Genomic DNA, 25,796 nt, shown 5'->3' with positions numbered 1-25,796 from the left:
AATTTTGCTTTAAACAGGGTGGGAACAATTAAACAGCTCACTGATTATCACATTTTTAAGCCAATCCAACACTTCATGAAGTAGAGGAGATGATTTTCAGCTGCAAAGAGTAGCGATGCTCTTGTTAATCTGGTCTGACAGACAGCAAGCTGCTGATTACGACAAACTGCATATAGTTGAAAAGTCCCCTAAAAAATATAAATGTGTGTCTCATGTGCAGAGAGCACATTGCATGTTTTAAAAATAAACAGAACCTGATCCATGGAAAAAAACCTTTCCGTAACATCAGATTATACATTGGTATTCAACGGCAGTAATGGACTTGTGGTAAAAGTGAAAGATGTGTTCTCGAAGGTGTTCTGTGTGCTCTCTGCTGTTCACTGATATGATGACAGTGTAGGAGTCGATGTAAGCTTGAAAGAACTGGCAGCTATGCTTATAAAAATATCAGGTCAGGTCAGGTTGGGGGTCATGCACTGGTACGGCACGTTGCTGCACCCATCACATGACAAAACAGCTCAGGATTCTGGTTGGCAATCCCCCAGGCAAACACGCGGTCCAGTCCCACCCTCCAGAAATGACCATCTATCTGCTGCAGCCAGGTGTTATGGGTTTACCAACAGAAGCGCGATAGACATATGTCCCCCGACAAAACCGCGACAGACAAATGCGCGCCGACAAAATCGCGAGAGAGGCCAAGAGAGTGGGACGCCCTTGCTGCAATTCTTTCTAGATATGCAGGTCGTGATCTTAAGGACTATTTGCGTGCCGTGCTGATGGCATGCCGCGTCTCATAATATTGACTTCTAAAATAAACATTATTATATATGCTTTAAACTAGTAATTCATATTTAATGAAACTTTTGCGATTTTGTCGGCACGATTTTGACGGCACATTTTAATCGCCGCTATTATGTCTATCGCGCAAATGTCGGGTCACAGGTGTTATGTGGGCATCTCCTTGGCCTAGTCCAGCCACTCGGGTCCTCAATGAGGTTCCTGTGAGCCGGATCACCCTCGGGGAATCATGCCATAAAGACGTAATGCCGTAACAATGCAGGTAATGTGCCTCATTCAAGACTCTCTGAGCAACTGCTCATTCAAGACAAAGTCAAGCCAGCAGTACCCAAGGCTTCTCCAAAGAGACACAGTACCGAATGAAAATGCAAACAGCAAAATATGCATTTGAAGTAAACGGTGTGTCACACTCCATCAAAAGGAGAGCTGATAATGAAGAGCCATGGGAGATTTCAGTACTCTAAACACCCAAATTACCAAATCTGCCTAACCACACCAGTAGATGCACAGATGAGGCTGCATGAAATCCACCTTCTGACTACACGTTTAAATGAATAAATAAAGTGAGTTAATGTTACAGTCTAATTGGAAATGCAAACATGCTGTGACAAAATAGCCACAGTGTTTTAATGCTTGCCTGAGAAGAGTTTCCCACAATAAAAACTCTGTGTGCTTTTACACTTGTGTCTGAACCTGTGTGTGTCCAGTATTTGGGGAGCTGGAGCGCCCCCAGGTGGCCACATTTTTTGATTTCTCTCAGTGTCAAGCCTTTTGTTCAGTATCTTTTGCTCTCTCCCTGAAACCCCAGCGGAGGTTTAAAATACATGTATGGGTGTAGCCATTGCAGTGCAGGATTTAGCTGCTACTCACTACACACTTTTTAACGGGTTGTCTCCAGACTTGTATTTTCATTTGAGAGTTACATCTGCGGGTGGCACGGTTGCCGCCTCACAGTTAGGAGACCTGCGTTCACTTCCCGGGTCCTCCCTGTGTGGAGTTTGCATGTCCTCCCCGTGTCTGTGTGGGTTTCCTCCAGGTGCTCCAGTTTCCTCCCACAGTCCAAAGACATGCAGGTTAGGTGCATTGGCAATTCTAAATTGTCCCGGGTGTGTGTGTGTGTGTGCCCTGCAGTGAGCTAGCGCCCTGCCCAGGTTTTGTTGGCTGGGATTGGCTCCAGCAGACTCCCATGAGCCTGTAGTTAGGATAATGGATGGATGGATGAATTACATCTGTCTCTGCAAGACTACAACTAAAGTAACTGAATCTATACTTTAATTGTTAGCCAATATGATAAATTAATAACAAAATTTGAAAATGCATTCTTTTTGATCACCACATGCCTTTTCTGATAATGTAAAAAGCACCAAGATGGAAGAAATGTAGAGATACAAGCATATACAGTCGATTGTTTTAGACAAAAAACACTACAGATACTTAGCCCAATACAATCAATAAATGTTCTCGTAAGCTGGCCGCCACACTAACAATTTTACCATTTACTGAGTCAAGGTGTGCAAGTGTTTGAGTAGTCAAATTCATTTAATTTTTAACTAGCAGGGTACCCGGTGCCCAGGGTACTGTAACACAATGCAGCTGATGGTGTTCCCTTGTACAAATGAAGAATCTGTGTAAGATGAGTTGGGGGTAAGCTGAATGGAGGGGATTTTCAGACTGGGCAAACAGAAGTAGGGGTACCAGTGCTGTCTGGAGTGGAGGCACTGACTACAAAGGGGGATTTCCAGAGATGCTGTCACTTCAGCTATGTAAATCTGTGCACCAGACAAACACACATTCAGTATTATCCATCCATCCATTATCCAACCCGCTGTATCCTAACTACAGAGCCAATCCCAGCCAACACAGGGTGCAAGGCAGGAAACAAACCCCAGCCCACCACAGGGCGCACACACCCTCACACGCACAGCAGGCACACACTAGGGACAATGTAGAATCGCCAATGCACCTGACCTGCATGTCTTTGGACTGTGGGAGGAAACCCACGCAGACACAGGGAGAACAAGCAAACTCCATGCAGGGAGGACCCAGGAAGCAAACCCGGGTCTCCTAACTGCGAGGCAGCAGTGCTACCACTGCACCACCGTGCCACCCATTCAGTATTATATATTACATTATTATGATTTTTTTCATTGGCAATAACTAAGGATATCTAGTAGCTGCTTGTTATATTTGAAATAGCACAGTTCTAATGTCAGCGATGTTATTTACTTGTTTAACTGCTGAGTTCATGTTCACTGTTACTTGTTATTTTCTTTTGATCAAAATACTGAAAGGACATTTTGGGATCAATTATTACATACTAGCTGCCCCCCACAACTCTGCCCACATTGTAGTGAAACAGGACAAACTTTAAAAAGCAATAACAAAATTTTAAAATAATGTAATTCTGGTCAAGTGGAAGGTAGGTACACTCCCACGTCAAGCATTGGCACTGTATCTGATCGCGTTCAGCTCTGAAAACTCTAAAGACCACTCAGGAGAGATGAAAAGTGGCAAACCCATGGCTTAAGAGACAAGGCCAACGTAAGAGTTTTTATAAACAACACATTTATTTGAAACTGGCTGTCTCCTGCATAGTAGCGAATAAGGACATACTTTAAAAATCAATTAAAAAAAAATGGAATTCTGGCCAAGCAGAAGGTATGTACGCTCCACTGTCAAACGTTGGCACTGCATCTGATTATGTTCAGCTCTGACGGGAGAGCATCCCCCACATGGGGAGAAAAGCACATGGCCGTGATATCTCTGGCAATCAGCAGCTACCCTCTAAAACACACGTAGCTCTGATCTCTCTCTCAAAAACGTCAAACGTTACTCCTTAACAATCTGTAGATGATCACGTCTGCTGAACAAACAGGTACCGCTAGCTAAGAGGAGGCAAGGTGCACTCCAACACGTGGCGAGAGGTAGAGCGACTCAAACAGAGGACAGAGCATGAGTGAGGAGGACCCCAGTAACCTACCAAGGCCTTCTATGTCTCTCATGGATTCGCAGGAATAAATCACTGCTGCTAGTGAACTTAACGCGATGAGAGCAGTCGCAAAATCAACCGGAATGTTCAAGCAAATTCTGGAAAAAAAATCCAATCTAAATCCGTAAAGTAGTTCTCTCACGAAAAGCAGACAGACAGACAGACAGACAGACAGATGTTGGATTTTATATATAGATATAGATATAGATTTGTTTGCTGTAGAGAGTAACATAAAAGTAATTAGTAATGTGATTATTTTGGTAAAGGCTACAGTCATCTTGATACAATTTGAGAGAAGTACTGAATTTAGACACTTGTAATGGTTACTTTCTTTGAGTAACTACCCCAAGTCTGGTGATTTATAACATGCTTTTAGAATTTATTTTCAGGGACCTCTCGCTTTTAGGGTTTTCAAGAGCTGATTAGGTGGTCTCTGGCCCTAAGTATTTTGTACCTGGGTCGTGCCTCACTTGGTCTCAGCTTTTTGTTAAAAACACACACGTGGAGCTAATTGTCTGCCCTGAATTTGGCCCAGGACAGGTGAGTGTGAGAGTGGCACCCAGTGGTGGGCTGCCAGCCTACCGTATCTAGACCTTGCGTCTACAAGAGTTTGCTGGGATATGTTCCTACGGTTCACCGTGACGTCTGCAGTGATTCATTATATGATGTGTTAACATGGCTGCTTTTGTCTTTTGAAAAGAGAAACCCCATGTGCTTACTTCATGTGAAGAAATATGAATTCTTGGCAATTTATTGTAAATGCAAAATTTAAACAAAGAAAATTTGAGAAGCTTTATGATACTTTTGAGGCTGGGCACTGTTCTCTCTCACGCTACAAAAAAAAAGGCATGTTTCTGTGTGCTCCACAAGAGCAATTTATGGAAGTTTGGGTGCTTGAGTGTTAAACTGGATGTCACATTGCATGTAATTGGGGACCTTTCCATCTTTGGTGGAGGATAATTGTAGGCTCCTTCTGTTGCTCAGTTCGTCTGACTTTCCAGAACATTCCACCAAGAAAGCTTTCTGGGATTTCTGAATTAAAGAGAGTTGAAGTTTGCAGTGGTTTGCAGAAAAAAACCAATATCCCTGAAGACGTGGAGCGGCATTTCATGTGGCAGTACGGGTTGTGCAAAACCTTCACATGCACATTCAATATATATATATATATATATATATATATATATATATATATATATATATATATATATATATATATATATATATATATATATATATATATATCACATATGTGCCAACCATTAGTCAAACTTTTCAGATCTGATCTGCATGAGCTACGCCGTTAAACTCTGAGTAGTGCAGCAGGCCTAGTGGACATATTCCGGATGAATCAAGAACACAGCATATATTGAAACCAGATACTTAAACACACTTGTGCTGATCAGTTCACATTCCAGCATGTTCAAAAATGTGTTTAATAACGACACCCAAACTATACTACCCATGGGTTTTCCTAAATATAGCTATAAGATTAGACGTTGGTGACTTTAAAGTGCTTCTCTTCTCTGTATCTGGATGTACCATTTGGTTCCACTGTTCTTTTGCAAGGCTTCTCTCCTCTGTATGGAAAAATCATCTCAGATAATGGAGCATTGGAATCATCAGATGGAAAGTATCTCTTGTTAGAGTGGACAGCCAGCACAGACTCCACTATGGAAAACCCAGGACGAGGTAGCGGGTACAAACCCAGTTAGCCGAGGTCTCCAGAACTGTGACTTTGTTTTTGATTTTTTCATTTACAGTTTTAATCTCCTCCATTGTTAACTGGCCATAGTTTGTCAATTAATTCATGAAAAGGTCTTGTTCTCAGTGTGTTTTAACAGATCTGTATTTATATGTGTGCCAGTTCTGTATTTAGTAATTAGCATAATCTGTTGTGGGCACCAGGGGGCACTTTAGCTACCCAAACACCAGACACAGACAGGCTCTGGACACAAGTGTAGCAAGCACAGGGTTTTTATTGTGGGAAACCTTTCCTATAAGCATTTCCCACGCTGCAACCACCCAGCAATCTACTCTTCCAAACTCTCTCTGCCACTACCACCTCTGCTGACTCTGACTCCCTAAGCAGTGGTAGGCAGCTCCTTTTATATCATCCATGAAGTAGGGCTCCCCCATCCCTACAGCACCCCCTGGCAACACCCACGAGAACTTTAGTTCCCATGACGCCCTATGTGAAACTGTGGCACTGCCATCTATCAGTCTGGGGGAGACAATGCCCTGTAGATGCTATTTCTGGTCATCTTAGCTGGGTAAGGGTACCAGGTGTCACCCACACACTACTTGAATTTTGACTGAAAATTGCCCACAGTGCTCTGTGCACGCACTTAGTAAAGAGCGCTATACACAAAATAAGTTTTATTGTACTGTACAATGATGAAAGCAAGCCAACTGATTGATGCTTCAAATAATCTAAGATGATGATGCCTACAGTAAGGGATATAGAAGTACGGACATTGCCAGCCTTCTGCTTGACCTTGATTTCTGTGAACGGGTCTACAACTCTAAATGGAGTGAGTGGAAATATAATTCTGTAGCATGAGCATGCAGTTTTACTACAACCGAGCAGTTTTTCGAGACGATTGTGACAGTCATGACAATACATATTTCCAGTGAAAGTTGAGGTGGAAACAACAAACAAACAGATCAATCAATCAATCAACATTTATTTATATAGCACATTTTCATACAAATAAATGTAGCTCAAACTGCTTTACAAAATGAAGAATAGAAAAATAGAAGACGCAATAAAAAATAAACATAAGTCAACATTAATTAACATAGAATAAGTAAGGTCTGATGGCCAGGGTGGACAGAAAAAACAAAAAAAAACTCCAAAGACTGGAGAAAAAAAATAAAATCTGTAGGGGTTCCAGACCATTAGACTGCCCATTCCCCTCTGGGCAATTTTTTACACAAATTACTCAAATCGATTTACTCAACTACCTTCAAAATCTCATCCTTCTACTATAAAACATGAAAAACACAAAAAGTCAGAAGTGTAGAAAGTATAATAATAATTATAATATGAACAGCACACTGCACATGTGCGAGTGACGTGAGCGTCTCTTTCAGATTCACCAGAATCTCTTTCGGTTCCACTGACTGTTTCAGTTTCACTGCCTGAAGAGAGATTCATCTTGCCATCTCTTCTGAGAGGCATTTCGTAGACATTATGAAGCGAGGTGTGGAAAAGACGCATCTGCATCGCTGCCCAGGTAACTCTCGTCTGATGCTTATGCACAGTACCAACGTTGTTGGCACTTTTACAGCCCGACTAAACCTTGTGTATTATGCAAGACGCATCTATACCATTGCTCAAGTGACGCTAAGTCACGGGTCTAGCGCTAATTAAATGAGATTTTGTGTGCCTATTACCGTCAATACAACTTAAAATCTAGACTTTAAGGCCTTTCAAAAGTTCCAACAAGAAATGGGGTTGTAATGGGAGGGAACACAAAATAAAACCAATCCAAAAAAAATCCCACGACACTCAAAGACAGCACAAAATGTTGCATTTATATTATTGTCTGTACAATATAAAATACAGGCTTGATGGAGTTTCAAGAATTTCACTGGGAAGTCGTTAACACCACAAAAACCAACGTTACTTCAGAACATGAAATTTTGCATTTTTATTATAGTTAATCCAACTTTATATACAGAGTTTCAAAAGTTTCATAATGTATAGAGAGCTTCAATAGAGGGAACAACACAACGACTTACATACCATATCAATGATTCAGTTGTTCAACAAGTCACCTTGTTTATTAATAAAGGATTAAAGTTCTATTCATCCATCCATCCATTTTCCAACCCGCTGAATCCGAACACAGGGTCACGGGGGTCTGCTGGAGCCAATCCCAGCCAACACAGGGCACAACACAGGAACCAAGCCCGGGCAGGGTGCCAACCCACCGCAGGACACACACAAACACACCCAGCACACACTAGGGCCAATTTAGAATCGCCAGTCCACCTAACCTGCATGTCTTTGGACTGTGGGAAGAAACCGGAGCACCTGGAGGAAACCCACGCAGACACGGGGAGAACATGCAAACTCCATGCAGGGAGGACCCGGGTCTCCAAACTGCGAGGCAGCAGCGCTACCACTGCGCCACCATGCCACCTACTTCTATTCAGGAAAACACATGAAACCAGGAAATGCTAAAAAGAAGCGTTCATGGTTTCAACCCAACAAGGAGTCTGCAATTATGGAATCCAGTAATTCACCAGAAGAACAAATTCATCTCAACTCAAGAGAGCCAACAAATTAATGAAGTGTAGGTGACAGATGGGACACTTGCATTTCAGCCAGCTATGACTAAAGGGCCAACATTTAAAAATCATATAACTGCCTTCTTTCTTCCCTTAACCCATTATACAAACATCGCAGGCAACACTTCAGCTTGTCTTTGGGTTATCTGGTGAGAGTTGGTAAAGATCACCTGGAGAGTTTTTTTCAGGTCTTGTCAGAGATCTCATTCCTGTAGGCCGATCACACAGTTTCAAGAAACAAACAATCTTTGGGTTATAAAGCACCTCTTTTTAGCAAACACTTTATGAGTGCACCTCACAAGGAATGGGCTGTGCAGTCTCCCCACATGTTTATCAGATTTCTTATGTTGCTAACGCTGGCAACTAGAACATGAACATGTCTGGGTGGTCAACGTGAGTTATCAGTCTCGTGGGGTCAAGATTCTGCAGGCTTACTGCGGGGAGACAGCACTTACAAATGAAGTGTTAGCCAGTCTCCTGATTGACAGTGAAGTTCCTAGAAGCATCCTGTCTTTCTAGGGAGTGCTGTCCAGGGGGCTTGGCATGCCGCGTTGATGATTATTTAAAAAGGAGCGCTGTGAGGGTCTTGTCGTCCGACGTGATTCATAAGTAGGAAAAGTGAGATCGCTAACAGGTGTGGCCACAAGTCAGTAGGTGCGACTGAAAAATTGGCCAGCAATCCTCCTTAGGGTGCATTGCAGTGGTGACAACGTGAGTTGAAGTGACACTTGCGTCAGTTTTCAGCAACATATTTATTGTTTCAGGTGGTGTCGTCCGTGACCCCTAACGGTGGTGAAGTTTGCATAGGCACTCTAGGGTTTAGCAATTTGAGGGCTCAAATTTGCATGTCCTGCATGGGGTCTCTCTCTCTCTCTCTGTCCGTCCCTTCTGTTCCCATGCCCATTACAGTATTTTTATAGTCTACCTTCTTCCCTTGCCGTGTCTAATTCCATTAGGGCTTTGACATTACCAGGCCTAAATTCAACTTTATTGTCATATGTACTCAGTACAATGAAAATCTCATGCTGCAAGTCCTCCAGCAATAGACGAATATACAAAACAACAGAAGAAAATACACAACAATAAACTAAAAACGTCTCAAGATGGTCTTCCATTCTCCAGACATGTGTTATCTTATGGCATAAGGGAGAAAAGGGTCTTTTAGCCTTGATGTTCTAGCTGCCATGCTATTATAGTAGTAGCAGTATGAACAGTTCATGTTGTGGGTGGGTTGTCTCCTTAATAATGTTATGGGCCATCCTGAAAACTCAGGGAGTGCTGTTCCAATGATATTTTCCGCCGATTTGACCCCCCGCCGTGCTGTACTGTTCCAAATCCAGACTGTGATGGAGGAGGTGAGGATACTCTCAATTATACATCAGTAGAAGTTGCTGGGGATGATGCTTGGAATGCCAAACATCCTCAGCCTTCTCAGAAAATACAAATGCCAGGTCTGTGATGTGGTAGGTCCAAGTGAGATACTATGAGATGTTAATGCCAAGAAATTTAAATGTGGCCACTCTCTCCGCCTCAGTCTCTCCAATGTACAGTGGTGGGTGCTGACCTTTCTTCCTCCGGGTGACAATAATCATCTCTTTTATTTTGCTGGTGATAGGACCACTGGCAGAATGATTGGAGACATGGTGTTTGCTGAGCAGACCTTATGAATTACTTGGTCCTTCTGCTGGTCATTTTGGAGAGTCAAAGAAGAGGCACTGTTGTTATTAGTAGGATGAAGAGAAATTTCTCCCAAAGCCACTGGTGTGTTCAGTCTCAGAAATTCCTCTTTACAACCAGTAAACAGTGGCAAGACCTCAGTGCTCAGTGGTGCAAATCCATCATGATCCTTGTGCTGATCAGTTTTCTTTGCCCTTTGTCCTCAGGCACCACCCCTGTTATGTCCAGCAGTGTATTTTCATCTTGTCCGCTGTGTTTGCTAATTACTGTCACTCATCAGAGTAACTTGTTTCCCTTTTTTCTTAACCTTTCCTCTTGGGATCTACCATTGATCTTTGATATTATGCTATAATAAAAGCTTTGACTCACATTGCCTGTTTTTCCTGGAATTGTTTGCCCTGCAGTATTTAAAAGCACACACTAGTTCTGAAGTAGGCTCTGTGCCTGAATGGCCATTACTTTTAATTTAATACCTTTCAACATTTCTTATGTTGCAGTGTTAAGGAAACAGATATCAATATATCTGGCCTCCTGTTTCTTTAGCATCTTTCATGGTGAGTAATGCCAGCATAGGTAAAAGTGATGCAGGAGTGACATCTCTTTTTAATTTATAAAGTATCTTGCATTGTCATTGTCCTCATTAAGAAAATTCACCGGTTAGTATTTATACTTGCAGTATATACAGTACAGTACATTGATTTAATAAGAGGACTCTGTGAAACAGAAACCAAACAGTATTTGCATTTTCAAACACGTTGTATTGACTATCATTAAGACCTTCTTTATAACTATTGAGGAATACTATTGGCAAATGTGGGGCTCATCCTTCACTTACAGTAGATGGCTAGAAGGATAGAATGGATAGTAGATGGATAGAAGTTTGGTCACAGAGTCAGTCCTTTATTTCTCTCAGTTAATCAAGTCAATGATCAACATCATCTGCAAGTCTTTGGGATCTTGGAGACCAACCATGATAGCTGGAGATGTCACATGTGAGTACGGGTAGAATTTGTAAATTCCACGCTGCAGTTTAAACCACGGATTTCTGGAGTTTTGAGTCAGCACCATTAGTCACTGTGTGTTGTGTCTTGCAGTAAAACAGACTGAGGAAATAAACATGGTAAATGAGAGTCAGGGTGAATTTTAATGACCAAAAAGTTCCTCCTTTCTTAGAACAAAGCCAGATATCTTAATCAAAAAATCAACTTCACTAAGACAAAGCAATAGTTTGATAGATAGATAGATAGATAGATATGAAAGGCACTATATAATAGATAGATAGATAGATAGATAGATATGAAAGGCACTATATAACAGATAGATAGATAGATATGAAAGGCACTATATAATAGATAGATAGATAGATAGATAGGAAAGGCACTATATAATAGATAGATATGAAAGGCACTATATAATAGATAGATAGATAGATAGATAGATAGATATGAAAGGCACTATGTAATAGATAGATAGATAGATAGATAGATATGAGAGGCACTATATAATAGATAGATAGATATGAAAGGCACTATATAATAGATAGATAGATAGATATGAAAGGCACTATATGATAGATAGATATGAGAGGCACTATATAATAGATAGATAGATATGAAAGGCACTATATAATAGATAGATAGATATGAAAGGCACTATAGATAGATAGATAGATAGATAGATAGATATAATTTTATTTGTCCCTAAGGGAAAATTGGTCTTTTAACAGAGGCTCAATGAATACATAAATATATAAATATGCACACGTACACTTTCGTCTGAAATAAGAAGAAAATTAAAAAGAAAGAAAACTTCAACCTTGGCTATTACAGTCACAGAGAGGTATTATCAGGGTTGCCAAATTTCCAAAATCACAGATCGGGGCAGCCACCATATCGAGTGACCAAAAAAAAGAAGGAAGGAAGACAAAAAAAATAGATTATTTTAATGAAATCATAATTATAGATATTTAAACATGTGAATATGTGTAAATAAGTACATATATAGAAGATAACATATATAAAATAGTCACAGAATAATCACAATAGTACACTTTGAGCAATCTTTTGCAGCTAATGTATGATGACATGAGCACACAACTTACACGAACACACACGATTCAAACACTCGATTCAGCTGACGGTTACAAATTTTATTAATAATAGGTGGTATGCCAGGCTATCTACATGTAAAATGTAGCAATCCTCTTTAACTAGGCATTCAACATAAAAATTAAATTAACATTATTTTTTTTATACATACAATTTTTTATCATTTGGGATTTTTAGAGACTATGGAGGAACTCAAGATTTGTCTGTTGAACTTGGGACAGTCCCACCCAAATCAGGATGTCTGGCAAACCTGAGAATTATACAGACATACTACTGTTGGTATAAAGGAGCCCCCTGTACTTGTTCTTGACACAATTCTGCTGAATGATTTGATGGCTGAAAGTCCTCAGTGTTAGTGTGTCAGAGAGAGGATGTGCAGCATTGTTCATAATGACACTCAGTTTAGTTTTAATTCTCTCCTTCGCTGCGATCACCAGGGGGTCCAGAGTGTGTCCCATAACTAAGCTTGCCCTTTTGATTAACTTGTTTGTTCGGTGGGCATCTCTTGAAGTGATGTCACAAGACGAGCATACCACAACATAGAATATTGCACTGACCATCACAGAGTTATAGAAGATGTGAAGGATTTCACAATGCACATTAAAGGAATGCAGTCTCCCAAGGAAAAAGAGCCTGCTCTACTCTTTCTTATACAGTTCCTCTTGTTCTGAGACCAGTCTAACTTGTCATTAATATGGACCCCCAAGTACTTATAGGAGTGGACAACCTCTACATCAACTCCTTGAATAGTACCAAACATGGAGGTTTTTGGTGAAAGTCAATAAACAGTTCCTTGGTTTTGCTGATGTTAAGATGCAGACAATTCTCTTTGCACCAAAAAATGAAGTTCTCCCACTGACTCCTATACTCCGTCTCATCCCCTTTATCAATACACCCCATAAGTACAGAATCATCTGGGAATTTATGCAAGTGAATCAAAAGTACTTAAGTCATTTAAATCAGAAAATCAAACAAGAAATCACACACTGCTAAAAAGTCCTCAGACAACACAAGTGGCAGAGACGCGAAGTGGCTGGCGCATAGCACAGGCCAGCGGGGTTGGCGAGCAAAGTGAGCAGGGGGGTAAACCCCCTAGTAACTTATAAATGACTAGCAAAAGGCTCTTACAGTATTGATATCATGACATTAAATCTTGTTTTCCTTATTGTAAGAATTATTGACTTATCAAAAAAGTTGTATTTACAATTATTTAGGTTATGTTAAGAAATCTTGTCAATTAAATTATGTTTACCCAATTGGCAGATTTTTTTTTTTGTGCTAAATAAAAGCAAAGCAACTTCTATTATTTAAAGTTGTTTTTTTTTGTCTAGTTTTTGCATATACATTTTTTGCAGTGTAGTAAGATTCCTTACTTTCAGGCAGCATCAAAAAACTTCAAACAAACCATTCAATGACTCAGGAAGGTCAGGCGGAATGTTGTCCAAGTGAGGAAATGCCGAACACAATTGGAGAGGTGGAAATAATACTTTAAGGAACTCCCAAACGCAGAGGACGCGGTGCTAGAAACATTGGTTGGGGTTGATTATAAAAACTGTGTGGCCGCAGGGATGGAAAGGAACCAACTGAAAATGGCATGGCAGGGTAGGGCAGGGCACACACTGTGGCACACTTATTACAAAGGATCAGGAGATGAAACAAGATCAAGTCTGAAGCAGGTGGAGATCAAAACCAGAAAAGTCAGCAACCAAAACACTAAAGCCCAATACACAATCTAGTGCTTTAAAAATTAGCCAGAATTCAGAGCCCTAAATCTCTTAAAATAAACTTTTTAGCACATGCAGGTTCTCTTTAGTGTAATCCAGAAACTAAATGGCGCTGCACTGATGATATCATCTACTATGTATACAGCAATCACGTAGTGCGTCCCGCAACATCTGTTTGCTGTTTGTGATGCAGGGTGGCCAGGCTGTTGCCAGACAGAATGACCGGAAGTGTGTGATTTGTTACATTCTTACCATGACAGTATAAAGGTCAGTGTTGTCCACTTACTGACCATTCATAACACGTTTGTTTATGAACCAAAACCAAAAAAAACACTTGTGTTGTTATCATTAAAGGAATCTCTAGTTATGAATTCTTTTTCATTCTTAGGCTTTTATTTATGTCTCACATTTTGGCTGACGCTACGTGAAACATTCTGGTTATTGACTTTATCACTTTGTTTCATTTGCTTCATTTATGATTTTTTTCTCACATCATGGACTTTGTTCCAGCTTTGGCTTCTTATTACTACTTCTAATCATCCATCCATCCATCCATCCATCCATCCATTGTCCAACCCGCTATATCCTAACTACAGGGTCACGGGGGTCTGCTGGAGCCAATCCTAGCCAAAACAGGGCACAAGACAGGAAACAAACCCTGGGCAGGGCGCCAGCCCACCACAGTAAAGATAATATCTCTCTGCTATAAAAGAAAATCTTCAGACGAGATAAGACTATTGCCAAGAGTATTTTCTCAAGTCCTGCCCTCCTTTCCACTATTTACAGTTAACGGCCCATGTCCACGGTCCTCTCACCTCTAATTCGTGTGAATGCTTCTGTCAGACACAGTTTCTTACACTCTCAGCTCTTAAAATTTTTTACGTTTTCCTCACTTTAAGTTCTCAATTAAAGAAGACTTTTTATATCCAAATCTTATTGAAGAATTTTAAAGCGAAGGGTTATCAACAGAAAAAATGAGTACACGGTCAATCCTAGCACCGAGAACGATGAAAAACAGATTAATGCAAAAGTTGTTGATTGGTTAAATGGCAAATTGGTTAAATGCGTATCAATAGACTGTGCTGAAACAATAGGTGGTGATGGTGCGGAAGATGAAAACATCAACTTACAATATTCTGTAGAATATCTACAACCATTAACACCGTCCGGTCTTCTTACTGATGAAAGAAGGATGTATCATAATGTTATTGTGCAATTTATGTATGAATGATGGGCTATGCAGCCCACCGCGGTACTAATCATCATCTTTCTTTAAACTGCAGCCTTTTTGTGGAGTTAGTACAAAAACACCACTAGCAAGAAATGGCAGAATCCAAAACGGTGATAGGCGCACCTATCCACAAAATGGCGGCACAGTGATAGCAAAGAAGCACAGCTATAAAATAACAATATAAAACAAAAATAGAAGTATAAACTAATGATAGAAATGGATTCCACATTGTTCAGAACCCTAGAAGCATAACCAAAAAAGTTGAAACTCTTGGATATTTTGGAGATTGTTGTGAATAACAGTGTGGAAGGTGGGACAGAGAATTGGGAGTAGTAGACTGGGGTGGGGGGGATCCCCATTTTGAAAAAGAGTGACCAGTGGGTTTGTTCCATTCACACTTTTCCACTTCCTGGGGTGTGGAGAAAGGAGATTCTGTCTTATGGTTGAATATCAGGTTAAGCAGAAGAAGAGCAGAAGATTTCTGTCCTGACCTTGGAGCAGTGGACCAAGTCTTTGTTCTTGCACAGAAATTTGATGGCGTCAGAGGAATTTATCAGTCCTGTGTATGCGTTATTTGTGGATTTAGAGAAAACATATAACTGTGTGAATTTCCCCTTGGGATTAATAAAGTATCTATCTATCTATCTATCTATCTATCTATCTATCTATCTATCTATCTATCTATCTATCTATCTATCTATCTATTATATAATGCCTTTCATATCTATCTATCTATCTATCTATCTATCTATCTATCTATCTATCTATCTATCTATCTATCTATCTATCTAAAACTCTAAGGTGGCCATATTGAAGAATGTACAGTAATGGTGGGTTACAGAGCCATGTTGAACTTAACCCTTGACAGCCCATTTCCATTGCTTTGGATAGTACTGTACAATATATGCCTGATGAAGTGGCTGCAACATTCCTGCAATAGACTGAAAGTGAACTCAGTCAATTACTGTTACAAGTTGAAGGTGGGAAGATTGATAAGCTTTCTGCCCAGTCACCTTCTAATGCCAGGATTTTATTGGCAATATGCTATTTTCACTTCTTCTTTGACCCTCCCTGCTAGCCAGTGTTATTTGTAGATAATACATTTTAAATAGAATCAGACTGCATTTCTCAGAAGATGCCATAGCTGAAAACTTTGGTCCATGACTGTACAACCTGTTGGATCACCTTAACAATGTTATTATTATATTGTGGGGAGATTCGTATCCCTCCCATCATTAGGTTAAACTGGATTTATCTACACCTGTGGGTGTTGCTACAGCACAAGGCCATCTTAACATATGGGCACAGTGGGCACTGGCTGGGGACCCCAGGAGCATAGGGGCTCACGATGTTTCTGATGCCTATGTATGTTTCTGTTTTGAGAACAGGGGGCCCCAGCACACTACTTTGCCTCTGATGCTGTTAAGACGGCCCTTTGTATAGGCCCAGGCCAACCCATTTTACAACAAGGGTCTGTTGCACTCCCAAGCTGTGCAATTTATTTTTTTGGTGAGCTGAAGTTCTTCCAACAAGTAGTTAAAGTGGATGTTGGAGTCAGCACAGTGCCCAGAAATAACATGTGTCCATGTGACTACCATGCACTATACAACTTACAGCAGATATTCTTTTTGTAGATTGAATCCTTGCATTTTTTCATCTACCTGATGAGTACTGCATGACTGTCATTGCCTGGCACAACCCAAAATCCTTAATACCATTTCTACAAAAACAACAAAACAGGTGTAAAGAGACATGCCTGCTGTAGAAAGGACTTTCTGTCCAGCAATGAGTAACTGCCTGCTTATCACGTCCATAACTTTTCCCTCTCATCTTGACTCAATGTTACTCTGTTGGCCACTCTGTATGAATCACTAAACTCTTGTTCTTGACTCCTTATCCTTGGTTAGCTGTGACCATTTACTGTATACCCCATTCTGGGGTCCCTTGCACACTCAAACTCTTTTTGTCTTGTGTCCCTTGGGAACGTAACAATTCTTTTTTATAAAAATGTTTTAAATGTTTTTTTTAAATAGGTCATTATAATGTCTATCCATCCTTCCATTTATAAATGAAAGTTAGGAAGCAGCCCTGGCTGTGACTCCAATCCACACACACATACTGTATCTACTCTCCTTCACATTGGGACTGTTAAGAGTTCCCAATCCACCTAGCCTGAATGTCTCTGGGAGGAAAATGGGAAAACCTGGAGAGAAACTCCATCCAATCACAAAGAAAACATACAAACCTCACCTACATAATGGCAAGGCAGCAATACTAAGCACCATACTGCTGTTCGTCCCAGCATATAAAACAGCACCCTTCATTTTAAATAATGACCTTCTATAGTGAACAGCATATGAATGTATCTATCTAACTGTGTAAACCATAATATCTTGTGGAAAGTGCTACAAAAATATGGGGACCGGTTCATGCAGCTGCATGCCATTTCTTCCCTGTAATTGCAGAACAAAGTTCTGTCGCATACTTGGTATTAAGTCAAGACCAGTCAATGTGGATACTGGACTCTGCCTAGGGTTTTTCTTGGCTCCTCACCTGTTCATGATTTTTATGAGCAAGACATCAAGGTGCAGTCGAGTATGGATGGTATTCAGTTGATCATCTCAGGAGTCGCACCTCTTCTGTTTGCACACAATGACATTCTCTTGAGGTCATCAGACTCTCATCTCTGGTGCACACCAAAATGGTTTGTAGCTGAGAGTGATGCGGTTGCAAAGTAGGAGTTCAAGTCCTGAGTGTAGACGTTATTGTGGGATCGACCAACTAATCGGTGCAGCGGCAGCACGTTCACGACTGTGGTGGTGAAGTGGGAACTAAGTCCATGTATGAAGCTGTCAATGTACTTCGCAGTCTGCGTCGCCTTCCTCACCTGTGCTCATAAGCTCTAGAGATTGCCGAATAGTTTGAGATTGCAGTTGCTCAGTGCTGCTCAGCTCAAACTCTGTGACAGGATGAGGAGCTTGGCAATATGAGAGGATCGGAGATTAGAACCACCACTTCTCCTGATCAAAAAAAACCAGGTGAAATGATTTGGACATTTAGATGGGATGCCCCCCAGATGCCTTCCTTGGCAGCCCACGAGGAAGACAGCCACAAGACATTTTTTATCCTGCATCTCTGACTGGACAGAGTATTCCACAAGAGGATAGAGGAAGGTGCTGAGGTTAGGGAGACCCGGCTCAGCAATGGAAAGAAAATGGTTGATGATGTTCTTCCTCTTCATCTTTGACCCTGAGTTACCATAGTGTCTGTCATCAGTTATTACTGCTCATCACTGACCTTGCAGAAACTTTCCAAGATGTGTCCCCTTTTCGTCCTGCACCCTGAGTTGGAGTGTGAGACCAGGGCCTCCTGCATTATTTTGACTTTGTGGTTACTTTTTCATTTCTTGTTCTGTCTCTTCTTCTTTCACACCCGGCCCAATATCTAAAGCTCATTTTTCATCTTACCATTTCAACTTGTGTGTGAAAACCCCAAGTCTCTCTCCTCAGAACCCTGGATTGTCAGGACATCTTCCCGTTTGCATTCTTGTTTTCTTTTCTTCTTTTTTTTTTTCTTTTTCTGCTGCCCAGCTTAATTTACTGCTAACAGCTTTACCCATATCTAAATGGTTCATTCATTTAGATGCTCCAAATTCATCAGTCATTAATTTCCAACGCAGTAATTGTTCATGATCAGTTGAGCAGGTTTCTGCTGCTGAGGTTATTACAATGATATGAGGGCAAAATTGAAATAAACAAGAAGGGAAAAAAAGCTTTGTATCTTGGTCATGGCGGGCAGATATTCAAATAAAAAGTAACCTTGGAAACCGGTCAAGATTTGCTTAAAATGACAGCTCTCTTTGTGTTTATGCATTATTTGCTTAATTTTTCCGTGCTTAATTCTTTTTGTGGTAGCTCTTATAAACAGAACAAAAACAAACTGATAATCTGGGAGTGAGAAAAAAGAGCAAGAGCGAGGACTGCCATGTCTCTTAAAGCTCTCATTTTCATGGCCAGGATCGGCAAACGCCTTTGTCATCAGGTTTTAGGTCCAATAATAAGTGGGGACACTTCTACCTTTTTAGTGTTAATATTAATTTTTTTACATGGGACACACACACAACACCACAATATCAGCTCGGACCTCTTTTGTCAATCTTCTTCTTTAAATCTTTTAGCTACTTTTCAACTAATCACCTTCATGAAACATTTTGCAAGCTAATTAAATTGATTAGTCTGACCGGTGGGCGCATTTTATAGCACCTTTTCCTTTGGCCTTCTTCACTAATGATGCAATTAATGTGTATTTAAGTTTAGTAGCGGGCCACAATGGTACAGTGGCTAGAACTATGGCTGCCTATGGAGTCTTGATGTCTGTGCAGGTTTCCTTCCAGGGCACTCTGACATTGCAAATATGTGTAATGTGTGTGTTTTGGTTAACTGGCAGTTACAGCCTGACCCACTGGCAGTGCCCTAAAATAGACGGGCACCTTGTTGAGTGGTGAGTTCTTAGCTTGCATGTGACGCTGCCAGTGTGGGCTGTGCTACTTCAAGCACCTGGGCTCAGGAAAACAGAGGAATGTATTTAAATAATTATACAAAATTAATTATTATTTAATAATTATACAAAAATCTTCATGAAGCACTAAACACAGTAACCAAATCATTATTTAAAATAATATTTGCATCATGTGGGGCATTTTACACTCTACATTAACATAAAGCACATTACAATTATAGCCAAATTAGTAGTTAAAATTATATTTGTAATTGAAACCTTCACAAAACAATATACTTAATGACAAAAAGAATGGACACAAATAATATCTGAGCTATGTAACATTTTATATATTCACTGTGTTTGAAAAGCAATTCACATATAAAATAAACTGTTATATAGTGTTTGTTTTTTGACAAAGAAGAAAATATTTAAAACTGGCAAATGACACAGCTCCTTTTATAATGACTTAATAATCATCATATAAAAAACAACCATCATATAAATGTTATATAAGAATACAAACATATTTCCAATTTTAATATATTGCCTTTTACCATAAACATCCCCACAAGGCATAATACTTTATGCAGCAGTGCAGAATTGAATAACCGCTTTATAAATGACACAGCTCCTTTTCATGTAGCCCACCAGCATTCAGCAATTCAGCGAGCACACTCACAAATATGTCCATCCTCATTAATTCTCTTACACAATGAACAGAGAATTTATCAATCTTTATTCAGTGCCTCTTTTATCGGCTGCCTTGCATCATCAGCAAGAACATCACAAGGCACTTTTCATAAAATATACACTCTTTTGGGTAATGTGCATTGCGTTTTCTAGGTAGATGACACTATAATTCTCTTTCGATAATAAACATGCATGAAGCCGGTGAAATGCCGGATATTTTTTTTAAGATCTCATAAGTGCTTCTTTGTAACTGTGAATCTCTTATTGATTCTGTAGAGTAACATATCAAAATAAATCGGTGGAATGCATATATTTGTTTAATTATTTAGCTTCAAATGCCACAAAATGAATTCTTTTTATGCATCTTTTATAATGAACAATGTGGAAAAGTATTTTTTAGCAGACAATAACATATCTCAGCGATGAGACATTAACAATTTGGAAACAGCTTTTAGTCCATAAACAAGCAAGTCTTTCTCATTTGACATTTGTATGTTTATACACTCACCGGTCACTTTATTAGGTATACCTCGCTAATACCAGGTTTTGCCTTCAGAACTGTCATAATTCTTCCTGGCGCTGGAAACATTCCTATGGGATTTTGGTCCATACTGACATGATAGTATCGCACAGTTGCTGCAGATTTATCGGCTGCAGCTCCATGATGTGAATCTCCTGTTCCACCACATCTCAAAGGTGCCCTATTGGATTGAGAGCTGGTGACTATGGAGGCCATTTGAATAAAGTGAACGCATTGTCATGTCCAAGAAACCAGTTTGAGATGATTTGAGCTTTCTGACATGGCGTATTATCCTGCTGTAAGTAGCCATCAGAAGATGAGTACACTGCGGTCATAAAGGGATGGACATGATGAGCAGCAAAACTCATTTAAGCTGTGGCATTTAAACGATGCACAGTTAGTACTAAGGGGCCCAAAGTGTGCCAAGAAAACATTCCCCACATCATTATACTACCACCAGCAGCCTGAACTGTTGATACAAGGCAAGATTTATCCCTGCTTTCATGTTGCTGTCGCCAAATTCTGATCAAACCATCCAAATGTCGCAGCAGAAATCGACACTAATCAGACCAGGCAATGTTTTCCTAGTCTTCCATTGTCCAATTTGTGAATCGTAATCTCTGTTGCCTGCTCTTAGCTGACAGGAGTAGCACCCGGTGGGTTCTCCTGCTGCTGTAGACCATCTGCTTCAAGGTTCGACGTGTGGTGTATTCAGAGATGCTCTTCTGCATACCTCAGTTGTAATGGGTGGTTATTTAAGATACTGTTGCGTTTCTATCAGCTCAGACCTATCTGACCATTCTCCGCTGACCTCTGGCATCAAGAAGGCATTTTCGCCCAGAGAACTGCCGCTCACTGAATATTTTCCCTTTTTTGGACCATTCTCTGTAAACCCTAGAGATGGTTGTGCGAGAAAATCCCAGTAGATCAGCAGTTTGTGGAATACTCAGTCCAGCCCATCTGGTACCAACAACCATGTCACGTTCAAAGTCCCTTAAATCACCTTTCTTCCCTATTCTGATGTTAGGTTTGAACTTCATTAGGGCATCTTGAAAATGTCTACAGGCCTAAATGTATTGAGTTGCTGCCATGTGATTGGCTGTTTAGATGTTAGCATTAACATGCAGATGAACAGGTGTACCTAATAAAGTGGCCGGTGAGTCTAAGTATTTACAGTATTTATTTATTTGCTGTTCAGTGCAGTTTCTTTTGTGAAGAACTGGTGCAGAGACCAGGAAATGCCAGTAGTCACAGCATCTTTTGGAATTGCATCACTCCTTCTCTTTCCCTTTTCTATTTTAAGCTGTTTTTGTATTCTGGTTGACCCAGCAAGAAAATAAATAATGATGACCAGAAAAAGAGTGTGTAATCCTCTCCAAACTCACTGAGAGTCTAATGTCAAGTCAATCCGGACGTCCGGAAATCTCCATTATGTTTAATGTGCTTTTAATAGATATCTGTCAGCGTGTCTCACCCAGTCTCTCTCTCTTTCTCTCTTTTTAGGTCTCATCACTCCACCCAGTACTCCCAGTGTTGGCTGGGTTGAGTAATCTGGGGGATGGGGGGGTTCATCTAGAATGATTAACTACAGTGAAGCTGCAACTTGTCATCTACCAGGTACCTTTTCCACATTTTTTACAGTGTATGTGATCCACTAGGGTCTGAAATAAACTGGTTTACTGGAAGCGTGTTAAAAATCCAAAGTGAAAACCAAATACAGGTTTTCATGTTATTTAAAGTATTGATTTTACTTCAGCACTGGGCGCGGGTCATTTCACACTAAAAATGAGTGCCGTTAAATTCCTGCTGACACAAGAGAAAGCAGACCCTAATAAAATGCACTGGGGTGTGATCCTCTATGGAGAGGGTGAGAGGAAGGACGGTGTTGTCCATGGCTATTTCGCTTTACCCCCTGTGGAGGTCAGAGGATGGCTTGCTACAGGAAAGATGCGCTATAACATGGGATCTCTTTCAGCTTGATAGTTTATGAATGGTGGGTCCAACAATGATAATGACCAAATGAGGAAAAGTGTTGGCTCTGACTTGACTCACTTGTTAAAGCTTTCAGAGCTGAAGCCATGGCCAGAATCTTGAGCACATTCTTCAGCCGATCCATAGATGCTGTGTTAAGCTCCGTGTTTGAGGATGCACTGACAAGTTTGGGCTCACGTGGTTATGTCTGAATCTATTTGAGTTCTTACTGGCTTCGTTTAGATACTCGGAGCAAGTCAGCATCAGCAGTTTAAAGAAACCTTCTTGAGAGTCGTATTCTGTTGTGCAGGCTGGGCACTTTGAAATAGTGTTTGCCGTGGCACTATATAACAAGTGGATTGAAATCAGTTTGTTAGGTGCCAATTTAAACTTGTTTGGAAAGAATTAATAAGAGCTGAGAATAGTCCAGACCAGGTGTCCTGACGCCACATGACAAAGCTGTATACTTTTATACATATGTGAGTGTGTAGTATTTTTGTAGAAGTGCACTTGTGTTTTTGTGTAAATGTTTGTGTGTGTTTAGGTATGTACAAACATAGACATGCATATATAAATGTGCATGTCAAAATATGTGTGCCCATATATGTGAGAATGAATAGGATTTGTGTGTGTCTGTTTAGATATATTGTAGGCACTGTATATGCATGAAGCACAGGTTTTATATTTGTTGAGGCCTTAATCTAAATAAAGGTTGGCGGCCCCTTGGAGGACTCACAAGGGCAGGGGCATCAATTGGCAAAAAAGGATGGAAAAAGTGGCAGCAATGACCTACTCCGAGGCCCAGTCGCCATTTGTCAATTTTCACTTCTGCATCTTTTCCATTTTCCATGACTGGCTTTGTAGATGGGCTGCCTGCTTAGTTCACTTATGCCTTGGGCCTGCTATGTATGCATGTGTTCATTTATTATTTACATACAGTTGTGCTTGAAACTTTGTGAACCCTTTAGAATTTTCTATATTTCTGCAAAAATATGATCTAAAACATCATCAGATTTTCACTCAAGTCCTAAAAGTAGATAAAGAGAAACCAGTTAAACAAATGAGACAAAAATATTACACTTGGCCATTTATTTATTAAGGAAAATGATCAAATATTACATATTTGTGAGTGGCAAAAGTATGTGAACCTCTAGGATTGGCAGTTAGTTTGAAGGTGACATTCGAGTCAGGTGTTTTCAATCAATGGGATGACAATCAGGTGTGAGTGGGCACCCTGTGTCATTTAAAGAACAGGATCTATCAAAGTCTGCTCTTCACAACACATGTGTGTGTGTGTGGAAGTATATAATGGCACGAACAAAGGAGATTTCTGAGGACCTCAGAAAAAGAGTTGTTGATGCTCATCAGGCTGGAAAAAGTTACAAAACCATCTCTAAAGAGTTTGGACTCCACCAATTCACAGTCAGACAGATTGTGTACAAATGGAGGAAATTCAAGACCATTGTTATCCTCACCAGGAGTGGTTGACCAACAAAGATCACTCCAAAAGCAAGGCGTGTAATAGTCGGCGAGGTCACAAAAGACCCCAGGGTAACTTCTAAGCAACTGAAGGCCTCTCTCACGTTGGCTAATGTTCATGTTCATGAGTCCACCATCAGGAAAACACTGATCAACAATGGTGTGTATGGTAGGGTTGCAAGGAGAAAGCCACTGCTCTCCAAAAAAACATTTCTGCTCGTCTGCAGTTTGCTAAAGATCACGTGGACAAACCAGAAGGCTATTGGAAGAATGTTTTGTGGACGGATGAGACCAAAATAGAACTTTTGGTTTAAATGAAAACGTCATGTTTGGAGAAAGGAAAACACTGCATTCCAGCATAAGAACCTTACTGTATCCCATCTGTGAAACATGGTGGTGGTAGTGTCATGGTTTGGGCCTGTTTTGCTACATCTGGGCCAGGACGGCTTGCCTTCATTGATGGAACAATGAATTCTGAATTATATCAGAGAATTCTAAAGGACATCTGTCCATGAACTGAATCTCAAGAGAAGGTGGGTCATGCAGCAAGACAACGACCCTATGAACACAAGTCGTTCAACCAAAGAATGGTTAAAGAAGAATAAAGTTAATGTTTTGGAATGGCCAAGTCAAAGTCCTGACCTTAATCCAATCGAAATGTTGTGGAAGGACCTGAAGCGAGCAGTTAATGTGAGGAAACCCACCAACATCCCAGAGTTGAAGCTGTTCTGTACGGAGGAATGGGCTAAAATTCCTCCAAGCCAGTGTGCAGGAATGACCAGAAGTTACCGGAAAAGTTCAGTTGCAGTTATTGCTGCAAAGGGGGGTCACACCAGATACTGAAAGCAAAGGTTCACATACTTTTGCCATTCACAAATATGTAATATTCGATTATTTTCCTTAATAAATAAATGACCAAGTATAATATTTTTGTGTCATTTGTTTAACTGGTTTCTCTTTATCTACTTTTAGGACTTGAGTGAAAATCTGATGATGTTTTAGGTCATATTTATGCAGAAATATAGAAAATTCTAAAGGGTTCACAAACTTTCAAGCACAACTGTATAACCTATACAAGCAAAAATGAGTGTATGGTTATGTATGTGTGCTTATACATGTGTTCTTGTACATGCAACAAGTGGGATATGCTTGGAAATTTGCCTTCCTAGGTAAATGTATATATATTATAAAGGTAGGTGTATATATATATATATATATACAGTACAGGCCAAAAATTTGGACACACCTCCTCATTCAATGTGTTTTCTTTATTTTCATGACCATTTACAGAACTCCATCACTCTCCTTCTCGGTCAAATAGCCCTTACACAGCCTGGAGGTGTGTTTGGGGTCATTGTCCTGTTGAAAAATAAATAATCGTCCAACTAACCTGACTTCTGTACAACACAACTGCTGGTCCCAACCCCAATGATAAAGCAAGAAATTCCACTAAATAACCCTGATAAGGCACACCTGTGAAGTGAAAACCATTTCAGGTGACTACCTGTTGAAGCTCATCGAGAGAATGCCAAGAGTGTGCAAAGCAGTAATCAGAGCAAAGGGTGGCTATTTTGAAGAAACTAGAATATAAAACATGTTTTCAGTTATTTCACCTTTTTTTTGTTAAGTACATAACTCCACATGTGTTCATTCATAGTTTTGATGCCTTCAGTGAGAATCTACCAATGTAAATGGTCATGAAAATAAAGAAAACACATTGAATGAGGAGCTGTGTCCAAACTTTTGGCCTGTACTGTTTATATATACTAACTGTGTAAGCCTGTGCTGTAAAAAGCCCAGGCTCATAGAAACC

At 40.2% G+C, this 25,796-nt stretch overlaps 1 protein-coding gene across 2 annotated transcripts in view; it reads left to right on the top strand.

Annotated features, from left to right (window-relative positions):
* The window catches only part of casz1 (castor zinc finger 1), a 600,579-nt gene that overhangs the window by 163,723 nt on the left and 411,060 nt on the right, over positions 1-25,796 (top strand). For both annotated transcript variants that reach the window (XM_039755610.1, XM_039755612.1), the window contains exon 3: positions 22,037-22,150. The gene's annotated coding sequence lies outside the window, so the exon portion shown is untranslated. The remainder of the gene's footprint in view (positions 1-22,036; positions 22,151-25,796) is intronic.

Source organism: Polypterus senegalus, chromosome 6 (assembly GCF_016835505.1).
Source record: "Polypterus senegalus isolate Bchr_013 chromosome 6, ASM1683550v1, whole genome shotgun sequence".
Taxonomy (NCBI): Eukaryota; Metazoa; Chordata; class Cladistia; order Polypteriformes; family Polypteridae; genus Polypterus; species Polypterus senegalus.
Note: the sequence above shows the minus strand (reverse complement) of the source record. Positions and strands in the feature narration are given on the sequence as shown.